The 16062-nt window shown below is 38.7% G+C and overlaps 1 long non-coding RNA gene and 2 pseudogenes across 7 annotated transcripts in view; 1 reads left to right on the forward strand and 2 right to left on the reverse strand.

Moving 5' to 3' along the window:
* LOC106505844 (uncharacterized) overlaps nucleotides 1–12688 on the reverse strand; it is a 458785-nt gene extending 446097 nt beyond the window's left edge. For 6 of the 7 annotated variants that reach the window (XR_014825113.1, XR_014825111.1, XR_014825114.1 and 3 more), the window contains exon 1: nucleotides 12365–12688. This is a non-coding gene — a long non-coding RNA (uncharacterized LOC106505844). Of the gene's footprint in view, nucleotides 1–6876; nucleotides 10443–12364 lie in introns of those variants that run through there. The other variant, XR_014825117.1, reaches the window with a different exon arrangement.
* Nucleotides 4612–5710, forward strand: LOC146397850 (large ribosomal subunit protein eL32 pseudogene; annotated as a pseudogene).
* Nucleotides 12689–13378: 690 nt separating the features above from the next.
* LOC100738119 (TAR DNA-binding protein 43-like) lies at nucleotides 13379–15032 on the reverse strand (annotated as a pseudogene).
* Between the last annotated feature and the right edge of the window lie 1030 nt (nucleotides 15033–16062).

The raw sequence follows: 16062 nt of genomic DNA on the forward strand, positions 1-16062 counted from the left end.
TAAATATGTATTGTCTTCTTTTTTTTTTTTTTTTTTTTTTTTTTTTTGCTTTTTAGGGCCACACTCGCAGCATATGGAGGTTCCCAGGCTAGGGGTCGAATCAGAGCTACAGCCACCAGCCTATGCCACAGCCACAGCAATGCTGGATCTGAGCCAAATCTTCGACCTACACCACAGTTCACAGCAACTCGGGATCCTTAGTCCACTAAGCGAGGCCAGGGATCAAACCTGCAACCTCATAGTTACTAGTCGGATTCATTTCCACTGCGCCACAATGGGAACTCCTGTATTGTCTTCTATTCTGATTTCTTTTGAACTCAACTTACGGATCCATGAGCCAGTGACCACTGGTACTCAATATATTGGTTAAAACTTGTTTGTGGGGATGGAAAGGATACAGCATGATGTCATGGCTACACAAAGAGCAGCAGGTTGATAATTTCAAGTTACAAAAAAGAACAGTATCACCTTTCAAACAGGAATTGGTCCCTGACATCTATGTGCCAAGTATTTTCAGACTCATGTCCAGGGCTGTCTATATCCTATGTCATTTTCACTATCTGCATACAGGTTAATGGGAAAAAAAAAAAACTGTTAAATTCAGATTCTCTTTTTTAATGTAATAAGTATTATATAATTGTTTACTTAAAATTTTTTTGCAGGAGGAACAGTGCTTAATTCATTAGCAAATTGCCAAGGGGACTTTATCAACTACACTCTTTCTTTTTAAGAGGGCGCATATATTTATGCAGCACTTCCAGACTTTAAAAGCACAAATTATTGTGTTTAAGGCTTTTGATGTTCAGTTTTTTTCACCCTAAACCCAACAGAGCAAAGGCACAGACACTAGGCATTTCTCCCTGGAGTCACTTTGTCTTATTATCAGGGCTTGACTTAAGTATCCTTCCTTGGAAGGGTCACAAAAATCTCGCCTTGTAGGACAAACATTCTTGAACCAGGACAAAGAGGTACGGTCATGTTTCAGGATGTGGTTTCAGCCAAAGGTGATACAATCACAAGATGAGGTTAAGAGAGGAAATCACATTCAGGAGTTGCCTTGAGTGTGTTCCCAACACCTGGAGTCGTCCTGGTCTTTCTCCTCTCTAACTCTCTAAGTCTCAGTTACCATTGATGGGACTAATTAGTAATGAGAGCCGGAAGCAAAAGCTTTGGAACACTTGAGCTCTTTTGAGCACAATGTAATAATAGCAGTAAACCCACAAATGAATCACTGCATTGAGGGAAGATTCTATGACACCGAGAACCTGTACTGTGATATTCATTGAGAAGATTGTTCTAAACTATATACTATACCTGGAGTCAAAACACTTTCAAAACATCCTGCTGCACCTAAAAACTGTTAACTCTCTGATTTTCACACATGAGTGACAAATATTCACAGTCTGGATCTTTATTTGGTCTGGCTCATTTTTCCATCATTAGAAGAGTCAATGTAGAGGTGTTGCATTGTGTATAGATGACCATATATATGTATATATATATATAGAGAGAGAGAGTCTGTTTTTGTCTTTTTAGGGCCATACCCACAGCATTCCCAGGCTAGGAGTCTAATCAGAGCTATAGCCGCTGGCCTACACCACAGTCATAGCAACGCCGGATCCTTAACCCACTGAGCAAGGCCAGGGATCGAACCCGCAACCTCATGGTTCCTAGTCGGATTCATTTCCGCTGCGCCACTATGGGAACTCCCCTAGACAACTACGTTCATCACAGTCAGTCAGTCATTGATCCATACATGCAAGCAACAACTGTGAATTGAGTACCTGTTCACAAGAAACTCAAATTCAGATTCAGCTCATATATTTTGAGTAATAACTATGCACTAGGTATTGAGCTCAACACTTTTTTTTTCTTTTTTTGGCTGTCCCATGGCATATGGAGTTCCAGGGCCAAGGATCAGATCCCAGACGCGGTTGCAACCTACACTGCAGCTGCAGCCATGCTGGTTTCTTTAACCCGCAGTGCCATGCAAGGCTGCGGATGGAACCTGCATCCTGGCACTGCAGAGATCCCGTGGATCCCATTGTGCCACAATGGTGACACCTGAGCTCAACACTTTAACTTGTTAGGTAATGAGCTAGTTATTTTAACATATTATTTCATTTGTCTTTGAAACAACCTCTGTGGTAGGCATTAGCATTTTTCTTTTACAGATGTGAAACTGTGACTCAGAACATTTAAGTGACTTGTCCAAAATCATATCATCAGCCAAGCTTTAAAATTGGACTTTTGGCCCTGAGACCTCTGGTTCCTTCCAGCTGGTAATATTTTCTGTCTTATGATCCTGCCTTAACTTCCCTGCTCTATGTAAAAAGAGTATCTGATCAGGACGAAAGAAAACCACTTAAAGTTTGATCAGGAAGAAATGAAACCACAAACTGTTGGAATCATCTTTGACCATAGTTTCATTCACACCAGGTCAAGCAGACACAAACTCCAGAGACACGACATACATCTAATCCTTTCAGTTCTTGGGACCATGATACCCAAAGTCTCCTACTTACAACCACAGGAGAGACACATACACAGATGGACATGACATAGTCCATCAACAGCATCTACATAATTTCAAGATTTTTCTAAGTGACTCTTACAATCTGTCCAAGACTGAGAATGATTTACCAGGGGCATTCCAGCACCATAATCGAAAAGAAACCATTTCCCAACTAAGTAAACACCAGTGAAATTATACCTCTTTCTTGGCTCCACTATTTTGAAATTTCTATCTCAGTGAGGTTGTTTTTAACTTTTTTTTTTTTTAATTTGTGGAAAGAGACCATATGCACACATTTAGGTTAGAGTATGGGTTCTGAAATTAGACTGCCTGGGTTCAAACATTGGTTCTATTACCTACCAACTGTGGAAGCAATCATATTTCTCTACTGGGATTCAGTTTCCTCATCAATAAAGTGAATAGAACAAAATCTGGAATATACCAAGTGCTGAATAAATGCTTGCCTTAAAAAAAAAATTCTAATATTATAAAGAAGGAATGTACAGGAGTTCCCATCGTGGCTCAAGAGAAACGAATCTGACGAGCAGCCATGAGCATGCAGTTTCCATCCCTGGCCTTGTTCAGTGGGTTAAGGATCCCAAATGGCCATGAGCTGTGGTGTAGGTTGCAGACACAGCTCAGATCTGGGGTTGCTGTGGCTGTGGCCTAAGCCAGCAGCTATAGCTCTGATTTGACCCCTAGCCTGGGAACCTCCATATGCCAAGGGTGCAGACCTAACAAGAAACAAAAAGAAGAAGAAAAAGGAATGTATAAATTCATCCAGTTCCTCCGGTTTCTCACTTTTCCTTCCCTGGGATAAACTCTAGTAGCAATTTAGAGAGAGAGGTGCAGAGAGATACTAAGAGATATTCTATGCATGCCTACTTATTCTGTGTATACAAGCATACTTCATTTTATCATGCTTTTATTTATTGTGCTTTACGGGTATTGCGTTATTTACAATTGAAGATTGTCTATCAGTGCCACTTTTCTAACATTTTCTCTCTTTGTGTCTGCGTCACGTTTGGGAATTCTCACAATGTTTCAAGCTTGTTCAGTATTGTTATATATGTTATGGTGATCTGTGGTCAGTGATATTTGATGTTACCACATAACTCGCTGAAGGCTCAGACGATGGTTAGTATTTTTCAGCAATAAAGTATTTTTTAAGGTATGCACGTTGTTTTCTTAGACATAATGCTGTTGCACACCTTAATAGACTACAGGGTAAACATAAATGCTTTGTTTTGTTTCGTTTTGTTTTTGTCTTTGTCTCATGGTTCCTAGTCAGATTCGTTTCTGCTGCGCCACGACGGGAACTCCAAACATAAGTTTTATATGCACTAAGAAACAAACCAAAAAAAAATTGTATGACTCACTTTATTGCTATATTTGCTTTATTGCTGTAGGCTGGAACCAAACCCAAAACGTCTCTGAGATATGCCTGTATACAATCACACACACACACACACAATTACTTATGTATAATGTTTATATACAATGTGTATATGGTGTGCATACATGTTTTACTTTTTTCACAAATACAGCACACCATACACATGTTGATTTTTCTCCTTTGAAATATTTTGGAGGTATTTCTATATTGACACCATATTCTTTAGATCTACCATATTCTACAAATGACACGATATATTCTATTTTATGGATATACCATAATTTATTTAACCAGGCCCCTACTGGTAGGCATCCAAAATGTTTCCAAGATATTGCTACTTCCAAAAAAATGTTGCAGTGAACATCCTGGTACAGACATATGAGAGTTTATCTATAGAAAAACCCAGAAGAGTGAATCTGGGGTTGAAGATTCTGCATATTTTAAATTTTTATGGATATTGCCAACTACTTTCCAAAAGAGTTAGAACAAATTTATATTCCCACCAGCAAACCATGAGAGCTCTTTTTTTCCAAACCTTTGGCAAGATGTACTTTTCAATGCCAAACTCATAGAAGAATACTGATGGCATCTTATTGTAATTTGGATTTGGATTTATCCTAGGAGCGAATTTGATATATTTCAACTGTTTAAATATTTTAATGTCCTTTTCAAAATTGGCTTCAGGTCACCTGCTCCAGAGATGGTTATTGATATTCGAATTCTGCTTCTGAAGACTTTTGTGGTTTCTTCTGTAGATTATTCTGCAATAGTTGAAATTGGCAATATGTGCTTCTTTGAAATTTGGTGCTGCTGAGTATAAAATTCATGGCATCAAAGAAAACTGTTATCAATGCCCACATTTTTCATTACTATGTTGGGCAACTGGAGGTGAGAAGGAGGGACTCTACAATCATATCACACCACCTCAAGGAGGTTTGATGAGATTTTTTTTTTTTTTTTTTTGGTCTTTTTGTTGTTGTTGTTGTTGCTGCTATTTCTTGGGCCGCTCCCGCGGCATATGGAGGTTCCCAGGCTAGGGGTCGAATCGGAGCTGTAGCCACCGGCCTACGCCAGAGCCACAGCAACGCGGGATCCGAGCCGCGTCTGCAACCTACACCACAGCTCACGGCAACGCCGGATCCTTAACCCACTGAGCAAGGGCAGGGACCGAACCCGCGACCTCATGGTTCCTAGTCGGATTCGTTAACCACTGCGCCACGACGGGAACTCCTGATGAGATTTTGATGTGATACCAAATGACCATAAAGAGAAATTCTCTATCCCACACCTTGTTCCAAAACTTGAGTTAAAAGTATTTCCCTTCTCTTCCTCAGCTCCACCTATGGAGGTGGCAGCCATCTCCCGCCTGGCATCACAGCCACTCTCAAACCCCTTGTGAAGCCCAAGATCATCAAAAAGAGGACCAAGAAGTTCATATGGCACCAGTCAGACATATGTCAAAATTAACAGACCTGGAGGAAACCCAGAGGCATTGACAACAGGGAGTGTAGAAGGTTCAAGGGCCAGATCTTGGTGCCCAACATATGTTATGGGAGCAACAAGAAAACAAAGCACGTGCTGCCCAGTGCCTTCTGGAAGTTTCTGGTACACCATGTAAAGGAGCTTGAAGTGCTGCTGATGTGCGAAAAATCTTACTGTGCTGAGATTGCTCTCAACCTTTCTTCCAAGAACCGCAAAGCCATTGTGGAGAGAGCAGCCCAGCTGGCCCTCAGGGTCACCAATCCCAAGGCCAGGCTGCGCAGCGAAGAAAATGAATAGACAGGAGTTTCTGTTGTGGCTCAGCAAGTTAAGCATCCACCCATGAGGATGCTGGTTTGATCCCTGGCTTCAGTGAGTTAAAGATCCAGTGTTGCCACAAGCTGTGGCAGATGCAGCTTAGACCCCGAGTTGAAATGAATAGTGGGCTCATGTGCACATTGTATCTGTGTTAATAAAACCATGAAACTTAAAAATAATAATAATAATAATAAATGAATATATTTCCAAAATTGGAATATGGATTTGAGAATCCCCAGATGTAAATGGTAAAACCTCTCTGAGGTGAAACACTGATGAGCTCTCATATACCTAAGATACTTAGTGGACAGACAGCAAAACAACATCCCTAGTTTCTCTTCCGAAGATCTTTTGAGGCTGATGCTGGCAGGACACTTGTGCCCTAGGAAATTCCTTGCTCTCTTTCTTCATATTCCTTGAAAAGCATTCTATGGTCCTATTCTAATTTTCAATAAAGGATTTTCCAAACATAGGAAGTAAAAGAGCATGACCTGAACAATTGCTACATAAATGTAAGAAGAAAAAATTTATTTCATCTGTCTGAAAGAGTGTCTTCTAATACCAAAGTAAATCCCTTATTTTTATTATTCCATCAGAAATTAAAAATATAACCAAAAATGTATATTCATAGGCACTATTTAGGGTATTATAGGTGTTACTTTTTTAAAAAAGTTTTTTAAAATCTTGGAGTTCCCGTCGTGGTGCAGTGGTTAACGAATCCGACTAAGAACCATGAGGTTGTGGGTTCGATCCCTGGCCTTGCTCAGTGGGTTAAGGATCCGGCGTTGCCGTGAGCTGTGGTGTAGGTCGCAGACGCGGCTCGGATCCCGCATTGCTGTGGCTCTGGCGTAGGCCGGTGGCTACAGCTCCAATTGGACCCCTAGCCTGGGAACCTCCATATGCCGCGGGAGCGGCCCAAGAAATAGCAACAATAACAACAACAACAACAAAAAGACAAAAGACAAAAAAAAAAAAAAAAAAAAAAATCTATTGCTCATTTTATGGTTTATGTAACATCTTCCTCCCAAAATGTGAGACTATAAATACACATGACCAAAACTTATATGCATATATATATATATATACACACATACATATAATGATATATATGCTTTGCAAATATCATAAAGTCTATATCTTCCAAAATGATTCACTTGTTAGACTTTAATTTTTTTTTAAGTTACTCATTGGGAATTTTATTCAGAGTCAATATCATGTAATTTTAAATATCCTCAACAGTGCATAGTATTTGTCCTTTGTAAGTGCAAAAGTGATAGCTTTCTTTCTTTTTTTTTTTTTAGGCCATGCCTGTGGCACAAGGAAGTACCCTAGCCAGGGATCGAACTTGTGGCACAACAGCAGTCCAAGCTGCTGCAGTGACAATGCTAGATCCTTAGCCCTCTGTGCTATCAAGAAACGATAATTTTCTTTAGCTACCTATCTTCTTTCTCTTCACTCCTCACAGAAGCCTAACCTTCCATATAATCCCTGACCATGTAATCTTAAATAGAAATATATGTGTAAATATGTCTAAATATATGAGCATCATTGGTTATTTTACAAAAGAGTATCTTGTTCTATGTCTTACTCTTCTCACTCAAAAATACCTTGTGGAAATCACTACAGGTCAAGAGATATAACACTAATTCACCATTTCTGATGAGGTTTTAGCCACAACAATTATAAGACCTTATATACAGTTGCCTTCCTCTCTATGGAACAGAATCCATGGACTGGAACTGCTGGGCCAAAAAGTATACATATTTTTTTAAATTTAATAGTTGTTAGCAGATGGATTTCCCAAAACCGGTAACACCTCATATTTCTACCAGCCATAAGAGTAATCCTTTCCCTAAATCACTACCAGTAATAGTTATAGTTCTTTTCCATTTTTGTCAGCCTGGTGTAAAAATGACATTTTATTTTTACTTTAGTTTGAATTTTCCTTACTAATAATGAATTTGAGAAGCTTTTCATAAATTTGTTGGCCATTTGGATTCACAATTCCTTGCCCGATTCTCTGTTAGGTTGTTTCACTTTTTGTCAAATATTTAGCAATTTGGACAAATCAGTTACAAATATTTTATTCTAAGTTTCACGTTTGTCTATTGGGGTTTTTTTTGGGGGGGGTATCTTTTTTCATATCAAGGTTCTTAGCTTTTATAAATTTAAACACGTCTATCTTTTCTTTTATAGCTTCTGGATTTCCAAAGCTTCTGGAAAATATCCTTCTCAGTGTGTACATTTTATACATTTGCTTTTTCAATCATCTTATATAACTTCTGCGATTTCATTTAGACCATGTAAGTTTTTCAGCTGTTTGGAATTTATATTTATGTAGAATAAGATAGGGACCCACTTTTCTTTCAGATGGGTAATCAATTGTCCAGACATCATTTATTAAATAACCGATTCTCTCTCAAATCTTCTACCACTTTAGAAATATATTAAATATCAATCTACACTGGGCTCTATTCATTGTTTATTCTATTCCTTTACCAATACCACATGACTGAGATGCAGTAGCTTTATGATACATGCTAATACCAGTAAGATAAGGATATTCATGATGCTCCTTCTGCATGTTTTCTTAACTATTCTGAGGCATCTGTTCTTTAATATGGACTTTAACTTTTGATGGCCAATCATCCTCCCCAAAATTACCAATTCTAATTTTAGCGCATTGTGCTTACACATCCATTAGGTGTATGTATTTAATGTTTGTGTTATTAAATACTCCTGTCCAACAGGTATGCTTTCCATTTGTTCGAACTTACTCAGTTTCTTTCAGTAAGATTTTATTTCCCTTGTAGAGATAGTCTGTCTTATTCAATCAATTGTTAAATATTTTACTTTTTTTTCCGTGCTTGTAAATAGGAAATTTTTCCCATTTCTATTTCTAAGTGTTTTGTTAAAGTATATAAAAATATAACTTTTTAAAAATGTATCTTATATCCATGCCCTTACTGAGTTCTTGTTTTTAAAGCTAGTGATATTTACTAGGGCATCTTGAATTTTCTAAGTATATGACATCATCAAAAGAGATCATTTTATCACTTTTTCAAACTTGATATCAGTTACTTTCTTTCCCTCTATATACATTAGCACCTCCAAGATAATGTTAAGTATAATATGATAGTGAATATCACTATCAAGTCACTAACTTAATTTAAATGGTTTTTTGGGAGTTCGCTGGTGGCACAGTGGGTAAAGGATATGTGTTGTCACTGCTGTGGCTTGGGTCACTGCTGGGGCTCAGGGGTTTTTTTAATGATTTTTATTTTTTCCTTTATAGTTGGTTTACAGAGTTCTGTCAGTTTTCTACTGTACAGCAAAGTGACCCAGTCACACATACATATACACATTCTTTTTCTCACATTATCTTCCATCACACTCCATCACAAGTGACTAGATATAGTTCCCAGTGCTATACAGCAGGACCTCATGGCTTATCCATTCCAAAGGCAATAGTTTGCATCCACTAACCCCAGATTCCCAGTCTACCCCACTCCCTCTCTCTCGGCAACCACAAGTCTGTTCTCCAATTCCATGAGTTTCTTTTCTGTGGAAAAGTTTGTTTGTGCTGTATATTAGATTCCAGAAATAAGTTATATCATATGGTATTTGTCTTTCTCTTTCTGACTTATTTAACCTAGTATAGAGTCTCTACTTCCATCCATGTTGCTGAAAATGGCATTCTTTTGTTCTTTTTTATGGTTGAGTAGTATTCCATTGTATATATACACCACATCTTCTTAATCCATTCATCTGTCAATGGACATTTAGGTTGTTTCCATGTCTTGGCTATTGTGAATAGTGCTGCAGTGAAGATACGGGTGCATGTATCTTTTTCAAGGAAATTTTTGTCTGGATATATGCCCAAGAGTGGGATTGTGGGATCATATGGTAGTTCTATATTTAGTTTTCTGAGGTACCTCCATACTGGTTTCCATAGTGGTTGTCCCAATTTACATTCCTACCAACAGTACATAAGGGTTCCCTTTTCTCCACACCTTCTCCAGCTTTTGTTATTTGTGAACTTATTAATGATGACCATTCTGACTGGTGTGAGGTGGTATCTCATGGTAGTTTTGATTTGCATTTCTCTAATAATCAGGGATGTTGAGCATTTTTTCATGTGCTTGTTGGCCATCTGTATGTCTTCCTTGCCGAAATGTCTATTTAGGTCTTTTGCCCATTTTTCAGTTGGGTTGTTGGCTTTTTTGCTGTTGAGTTGTATAAATTGTTTGAATATTTTAGAGATTAAGCCCTTGTCAGTTGAATCGCTTGAAACTATTTTCTCCCATTCTGTAGATTGTCTTTTGGGGTTTTCTTTTTGGTTTCCTTTGCTATGCAAAAGCTTGTCAGTTTGATTAGTTCCCATTGGTTTATTTTTGCTTTTATTTCTATTGCCTTGGGAGATTGACCTAAGAAAATATTTGCAAGATTGATTTCAGAGAATGTTTTGCCTATGTTCTCTTCTAGGAGTTTGATGGTGTCTTGTCTTATGCTTAAGTCTTTAAGCCATTTTGAGTTTATTTTTGTGCATGGTGTGAGGGTGTGTTCTAGTTTCACTGATTTGCATACAGCTGTCCAGGTTTCCCATCAATACTTGCTGAAAAGACTGTCTTTTTCCCATTTTATGTTCTTGCCTCCTTTGTTGCATATTAACTGACCATAGTAAGGTTTGGTTTTGATCCCTGGCCCAGAAATATCCACATGAAGCAGATGTGGCTAAAAAAAAAAAAATAGTTTGTTTTAAAATTGAAAATATTTGCTGAGTGGCTTTATACCTTCTTATTTCATGATCTCTCTTGCTTCATAGTTTTATTAAAAATTACTGATGAGTTCTATCAAATGCTTTTAAACTTCTATTGATATAATTACATTTGTTCTTCAATGTGTTGATATAATAGATTATGTTGATAGAATTCCTGATTCTCAAGAACTCTTAAAAATCTGAGATGGGGACTCTGCCCTGTAAAATGCATTATATATATTGTTTGGTAAAATTGATTAAAAATTACATTCTGAGAGTTTCTGTCGTGGTACAGTGGAAACGTATCTGACTAGGAACCATGAGGTTGCAAGTTCAAACCCTGGCCTGACTCAGTGGGTTAAGGATCCTGCATTGCCATGAGCTGTGGTGTAGGCTGCAGACACGGCTCAGATCTAGCATTGCTGTGTCTGTGGTGTAGGCCAGCAGCTACAGCTCCTATTTGACCCCTATCCTGGGAACCTCCATATGCCGCAGGTGTGGCCCTAAAAAGACAAAAAGACAAAAAAAAATTGGATTCTGCATTCCTTAGTGATCTACGGTTTTATTTGCTTGCCATTTTTAGCAGGTTTGTTTTTAAAGTTATTTTGGCTTGATAGAATAGATTTGAAAGATCTCCTTCAACAGTTTAAAAAACATTGCAGTTGTTTACTTCTAAAAAATTAGCTAAATCTTAGTTATGAAAGCATTGATCATAGTGCCTTTCTCAATGTTAAAATTATAATCACCCTTCCTGTATTGCCTCTAAAATTTAATCCATTCAGATTGGTTTTGTTAACTTTTTTTCTAGAGCCCATATAGAAGTTCCCAGGCTAGGGGTTGAACTGGAATGCAGCTGCCAACCTACACCACAGCTACAGCAACGCAGGACCCAAGCCACATCTGCAACCTATAACACAGCTTGCAGCAACACCATATCCTTAACCCACTGAGCAAGGCTAGGGATCAGACCTGCATCCTCACAGACACTATATCAGGTTCCTAACCTGCTGAGCCACAATGGGAACTCTGCTTTTGTTAAATTTTAACTGTCAGGAAATCACTTGTTTTTTTCTAGGCTTTTCAAATTCATTACTCTGGCATTGCATACATTTTTATATTTTAATTATTTTAAACTTTTTTGCTAGCTGTATATTTCTTTCCTCATTCTTTTTTTTTTTTTTTTTTTTGCCATTTTCTTGGGCATATGGAGGTTCCCAGGCTAGGGGTCAAATTGGAGGTGCAGCCGCCGGCCTACACCAGACCCACAGCAACACAGGATCTGAGCCGTGTCTGCAATCTACATCACAGCTCAGGGGCAATGCCGGATCCTTAACCCACTGAGCAAGGCCAGGGATCGAACCCGAAACCTCATGGTTCCTAGTCAAATTCGTTAACCACTGAGCCACGACGGGAACTCCATCTTTTCTCATTCTTAATATTTACTCCTTTTCTAACTCTTTTCCTTAATCGGGGCTATAATGTTTTCATCTATTTTATGGATATTTTAATTTTTTCTTTTTTTTATTTAGATCAGTTTTGTTTAAGAATTTCCAACAGGGGCCACTCTTATAAAAAGCATCCAAGCACAGGGCACAGAACCACAGCAAACAACATTCTTATAAACAGCTAACAGACGTTAGAACTTCCACCCTTCTGTGAGACACCCCAAGCTCACTGATGAACTCTGCTTCCAAGTACTCCTGCAAAGCACACCACAAGCTCAGTCCATGTTGTCAACCCATCAGCTTCAGTTCACGTTACCACACTTACAGCTCAGTTACAGAAGAGAACATGCACCATACAGCATTCACAGCAGCTGACAAAGGGGCAGGGAAATACAAGTATTGCTTCACTTAACACATTCAGCTAGCACGGGTTATCTAAGAACAAAACTCACTTTTAAGTCTTCCAACAGATGCGGATGTCCTTTGAATGTGAAGAACATTCGTACATTATTTATGATCATTGCTCTCTGCACATTCTCTCACCAAAGCCGCAGGATTGAGAGACACATCTTGCCAAGTTGAAAAATATCCATTATGCACCACCAAGTCTCTGTACATTCTCTCTCCTTTTCTTGCTTATACTAGCTTTTCATGCCTCGGCACCACCATCAATCCCACACAAGGTTTCAAAAGTTCAAACAGCCTTCTGGTTCCATTATCACAGCCTCGCCTTCAAAGCGTTGATTCGACTCCACGAAATAAAGAGTAGCAGATAGAAATGGGACACCTACCAACAAAGACGAGGCCGGTGCAGCGTGATGACGAATTCTGGAATGAGAAAGAATGTCGACAGAAGCATTCCTATGGCAGAATATTTACAGCAGTACTTTCAATGAAGTGCTTCTTCCATAAACATTTGAAATGAGATGAACTGCAGAGATTAAATGAAGGTTTCATATCGTACTTTTGTATATAAAGGGAGACAAGTGTTAAAAAACAAAAATGAAAGAACCAAACACTGTGACACCATGATCTCCAAAAAGGAGATTTTCCTAAGAGAAAAATCCATGTGGTTGGGTTCAAATTAAAACAAGGGGAAAAGAATGTAGTTCTAATCAATGGTTTCCATTTTGAACAGGCAAAGAATTCACTTGACAAGCCCAGGAATAATATATTACAGGAGAAAACTTTTGATATCAATTGTAGTGTGTTGGTTTACCAATCAGGCCAACAGCAGTGCACTTTCAAATTCACAATATTTCAATCCTTTATGTAACAAAACTTATGAAATTCCTTTAGATCTTCCTTTTCTAAAGAAAAATGTCAAAAATACTGTTGAATATACTCCACACCAAACAAACCAATTTTGAAAATTCCTAGTACATATGTATTTTACAATATGCTTACCATGAGTTTAGAAAAATTTGAATTCTCACCAGTCTACACCATCAACCATAAGCCAATGTCTACATTCCCCAGCCAGAAGATTTAGAATCCATGCTTGAGCCAAAGCTTCCATTAAAACCACTGCCTGACCCTGCCTTTGATGCTGATCCCCAACCAGTTTCTGCACCTGAATTGAACCACTGAGTTATTTCCAGAACCAAGGACCTGATTTGGCTCTCTCTGCATGTTACCTTGGCTTTGGTTATTACCCAATGGGCCTGACTGGTTCTGCTGACTGGCTAGCATGCCCATCATACCCCAGCTACTCTGCAGAGCTACCTGAACGGCAGCCATCTTCGCTGGATTGGTGCTAAAAACACCAAAGTTCATCCCTCCACCCATGTTACTACCTTGATTGGTTCCCAAACCAGTTCCATCCCCGCTGCTGTTACCAAATCCAACCTGATTCCCAAGCCATCTGGATTACCACCAAATCTCCCACTTCTTTCTGTCTACCACTGTTGTGTTTAGGTTTAGCATTGGAAATAGGTATCCTGTTTCCTTTAATGTTCAAGTCCTCTCCACAAAGAGACAGGGCAAGCTATAAGAAATATAGGACATAAATAAAGGAGATTAAGCCATTGATTCATACATCAAAATAGTGATAAAACTTAAATTTCAAGCCATTATCTACAAGCCTCTATCTAAAGAAAAATAAGCAATGAACACTTATTTCACTTACACCCATAAAATAGCCTCTCACTTTAGTAACAGCAACAGGGATTTTTTAGTTCATTTTCAAAGGATGTGTAACACTTCCACGTAAATGTTGCATACTAAAAAAATAACCTAAGGGGTTTATCACAAATATCTATGCCCTGACACCCCACAGCTTACAAGGTCAGAGAACTTAGCTAATATGGATGGCAATTAGCTAGAAGGGCAAAGTTCAACAGAAATTACCTAGTTAGCTAGGATAAAATTATGAAGAGAAAAATATACGTGATCATCTGCAAATATAACAAAGGCAAAAGCCCTGAATGGTTTGGGAATGAAGATACCTGCCACTTCTCTGTACTGGCAAAAGAACTGCTGTGACTCATCAGCAGTCATGTCCTCTGTACAATGCCCAACAAATACCCTTCTGCTTCTCAAAGGCTCATCTGGGCTTTGCTTAGAATTTGGAAGTTTATACAGTCACACCCTTGTCCATCTATCATATGTCGCTGTGACATTACTTTGACCTGGGTTTCATATTCCATAAAATGAAAAAAGCCAAATCCTTTTGAATGACTAGTTTTAATATCTTTAATGACCTGAACCATAAGAACCTCTCCAAAGGTACTAAAATATTCTTTTAGACCCTGTTCAGTTGTTTTCCACGGGAGACCCAACACTATTAAATCAGACGTTTTCTGGACTGCTCTTTTCACTTTCACTACTGATGAGGCATCAGTCTCATCCATTTTTCTTTTGTTATCTTTGGGATAGTTGACAACATATACCAGATTCCCCCAGTCAGCATCAGGGCATGCAGATTTTCTTCTGCCAGCAGACACCTCTCATACATTAGGACACTGGATTCCTGCAGCGCAGCCCACATGCCTCCGGAAACTGGGCTGTAACTGTGGACAGCAGCACTGTCCCATCATCTTCTGATGGTGTTTCAATGGGCTCGTCATTCTCATCTTTGGTTACCCGAATATATTCGGACATCTTTTCTTGTTTTTCTGCTAGACCACTGCTAGGAAGACCGACAGGGAAACCAAAAAAGCAAGGAATCCAAGAGCAGCCCAGCTACCACTTCGCTCCCACTAATTTTTTCTTTTGGATTTGCTTGTTTTTTTCTTTTTCTTTTTCTTTTTTTTTTTCTCTTTAGGGCCACACCCACAGCATATGGAGGTTCCCAGGCTAGGGGTCTAATTACAGCTGTTGCTGCTGGCCTACGCCAGAGCCACAGGAACGCCAGATCTGAGCCATATCTGCAACCTATACCACAGCTCACGGCAACGTCAAATCCTTAACCCACTGAGCGAGGCCAGGGATCGAACCCACCACCTTATGGTTCCTAGTCGAATTCATTTCCACTGTGCCAAGATGGGAACTCCCAGATTTCATTTCTTATAACTTTTTTTTTTTTTTTGGTTCATTTTGGTTTTCTCTTTCTAATTTCTTAAATGAAGTTATTATTCCATCTATTTGGTTTTCTCCTTTAATAAAGATGGCATTAAAATCCAAAACATCTTCCTGAGTACAGTTTTATGATAGCTTTGAGGTTTAGATATGAAGTATTCTCCTCTTAACTGTTGTCAACATAGTTTGTAATTTCAGTTAATATTTTAAGTGATCCAAGATTATCTAGAAGTGTTCTTATTAATTTCCAAAAAGACTGAAAGTTTTAGCCAACTTTTTATTATTTTTCTTCAATTTTATTGAACTTGAGCAGAGATGTTGAATTACAAAATTTCTGCTTTAAAATTACTGCAGTGGAAGCTCCTGTCATGGCTCACCAGAAATAAATCTGACTAATAACCATGAGGATGAAGGTTCAATCCCTGGCCTTACTCAGTGGGTTAATGATCCAGCATTGCCATTAGCTGCAGTGTAGGTCGCAGATGTGGCTCAGATCTGTCATTGCTGTGGCTGCGGTGTAGGCTGGCAGCTGCAGCTCTGATTCAACTCCTAGGCTGGGAACCTCCATGTGCTGTGGGTGCAGCCCTCAAAAGAAAAGAAAGAAAGGAAGAAAGAAAGAAAGAAAGAAAGA

This window comes from Sus scrofa, chromosome 13 (assembly GCF_054392235.1).
Source record: "Sus scrofa isolate SSC_HxYL_T2T_F1_AM1 chromosome 13, Sscrofa_HxYL_maternal_Yorkshire_Landrace_v2.0, whole genome shotgun sequence".
Classification (NCBI taxonomy): domain Eukaryota; kingdom Metazoa; phylum Chordata; class Mammalia; order Artiodactyla; family Suidae; genus Sus; species Sus scrofa.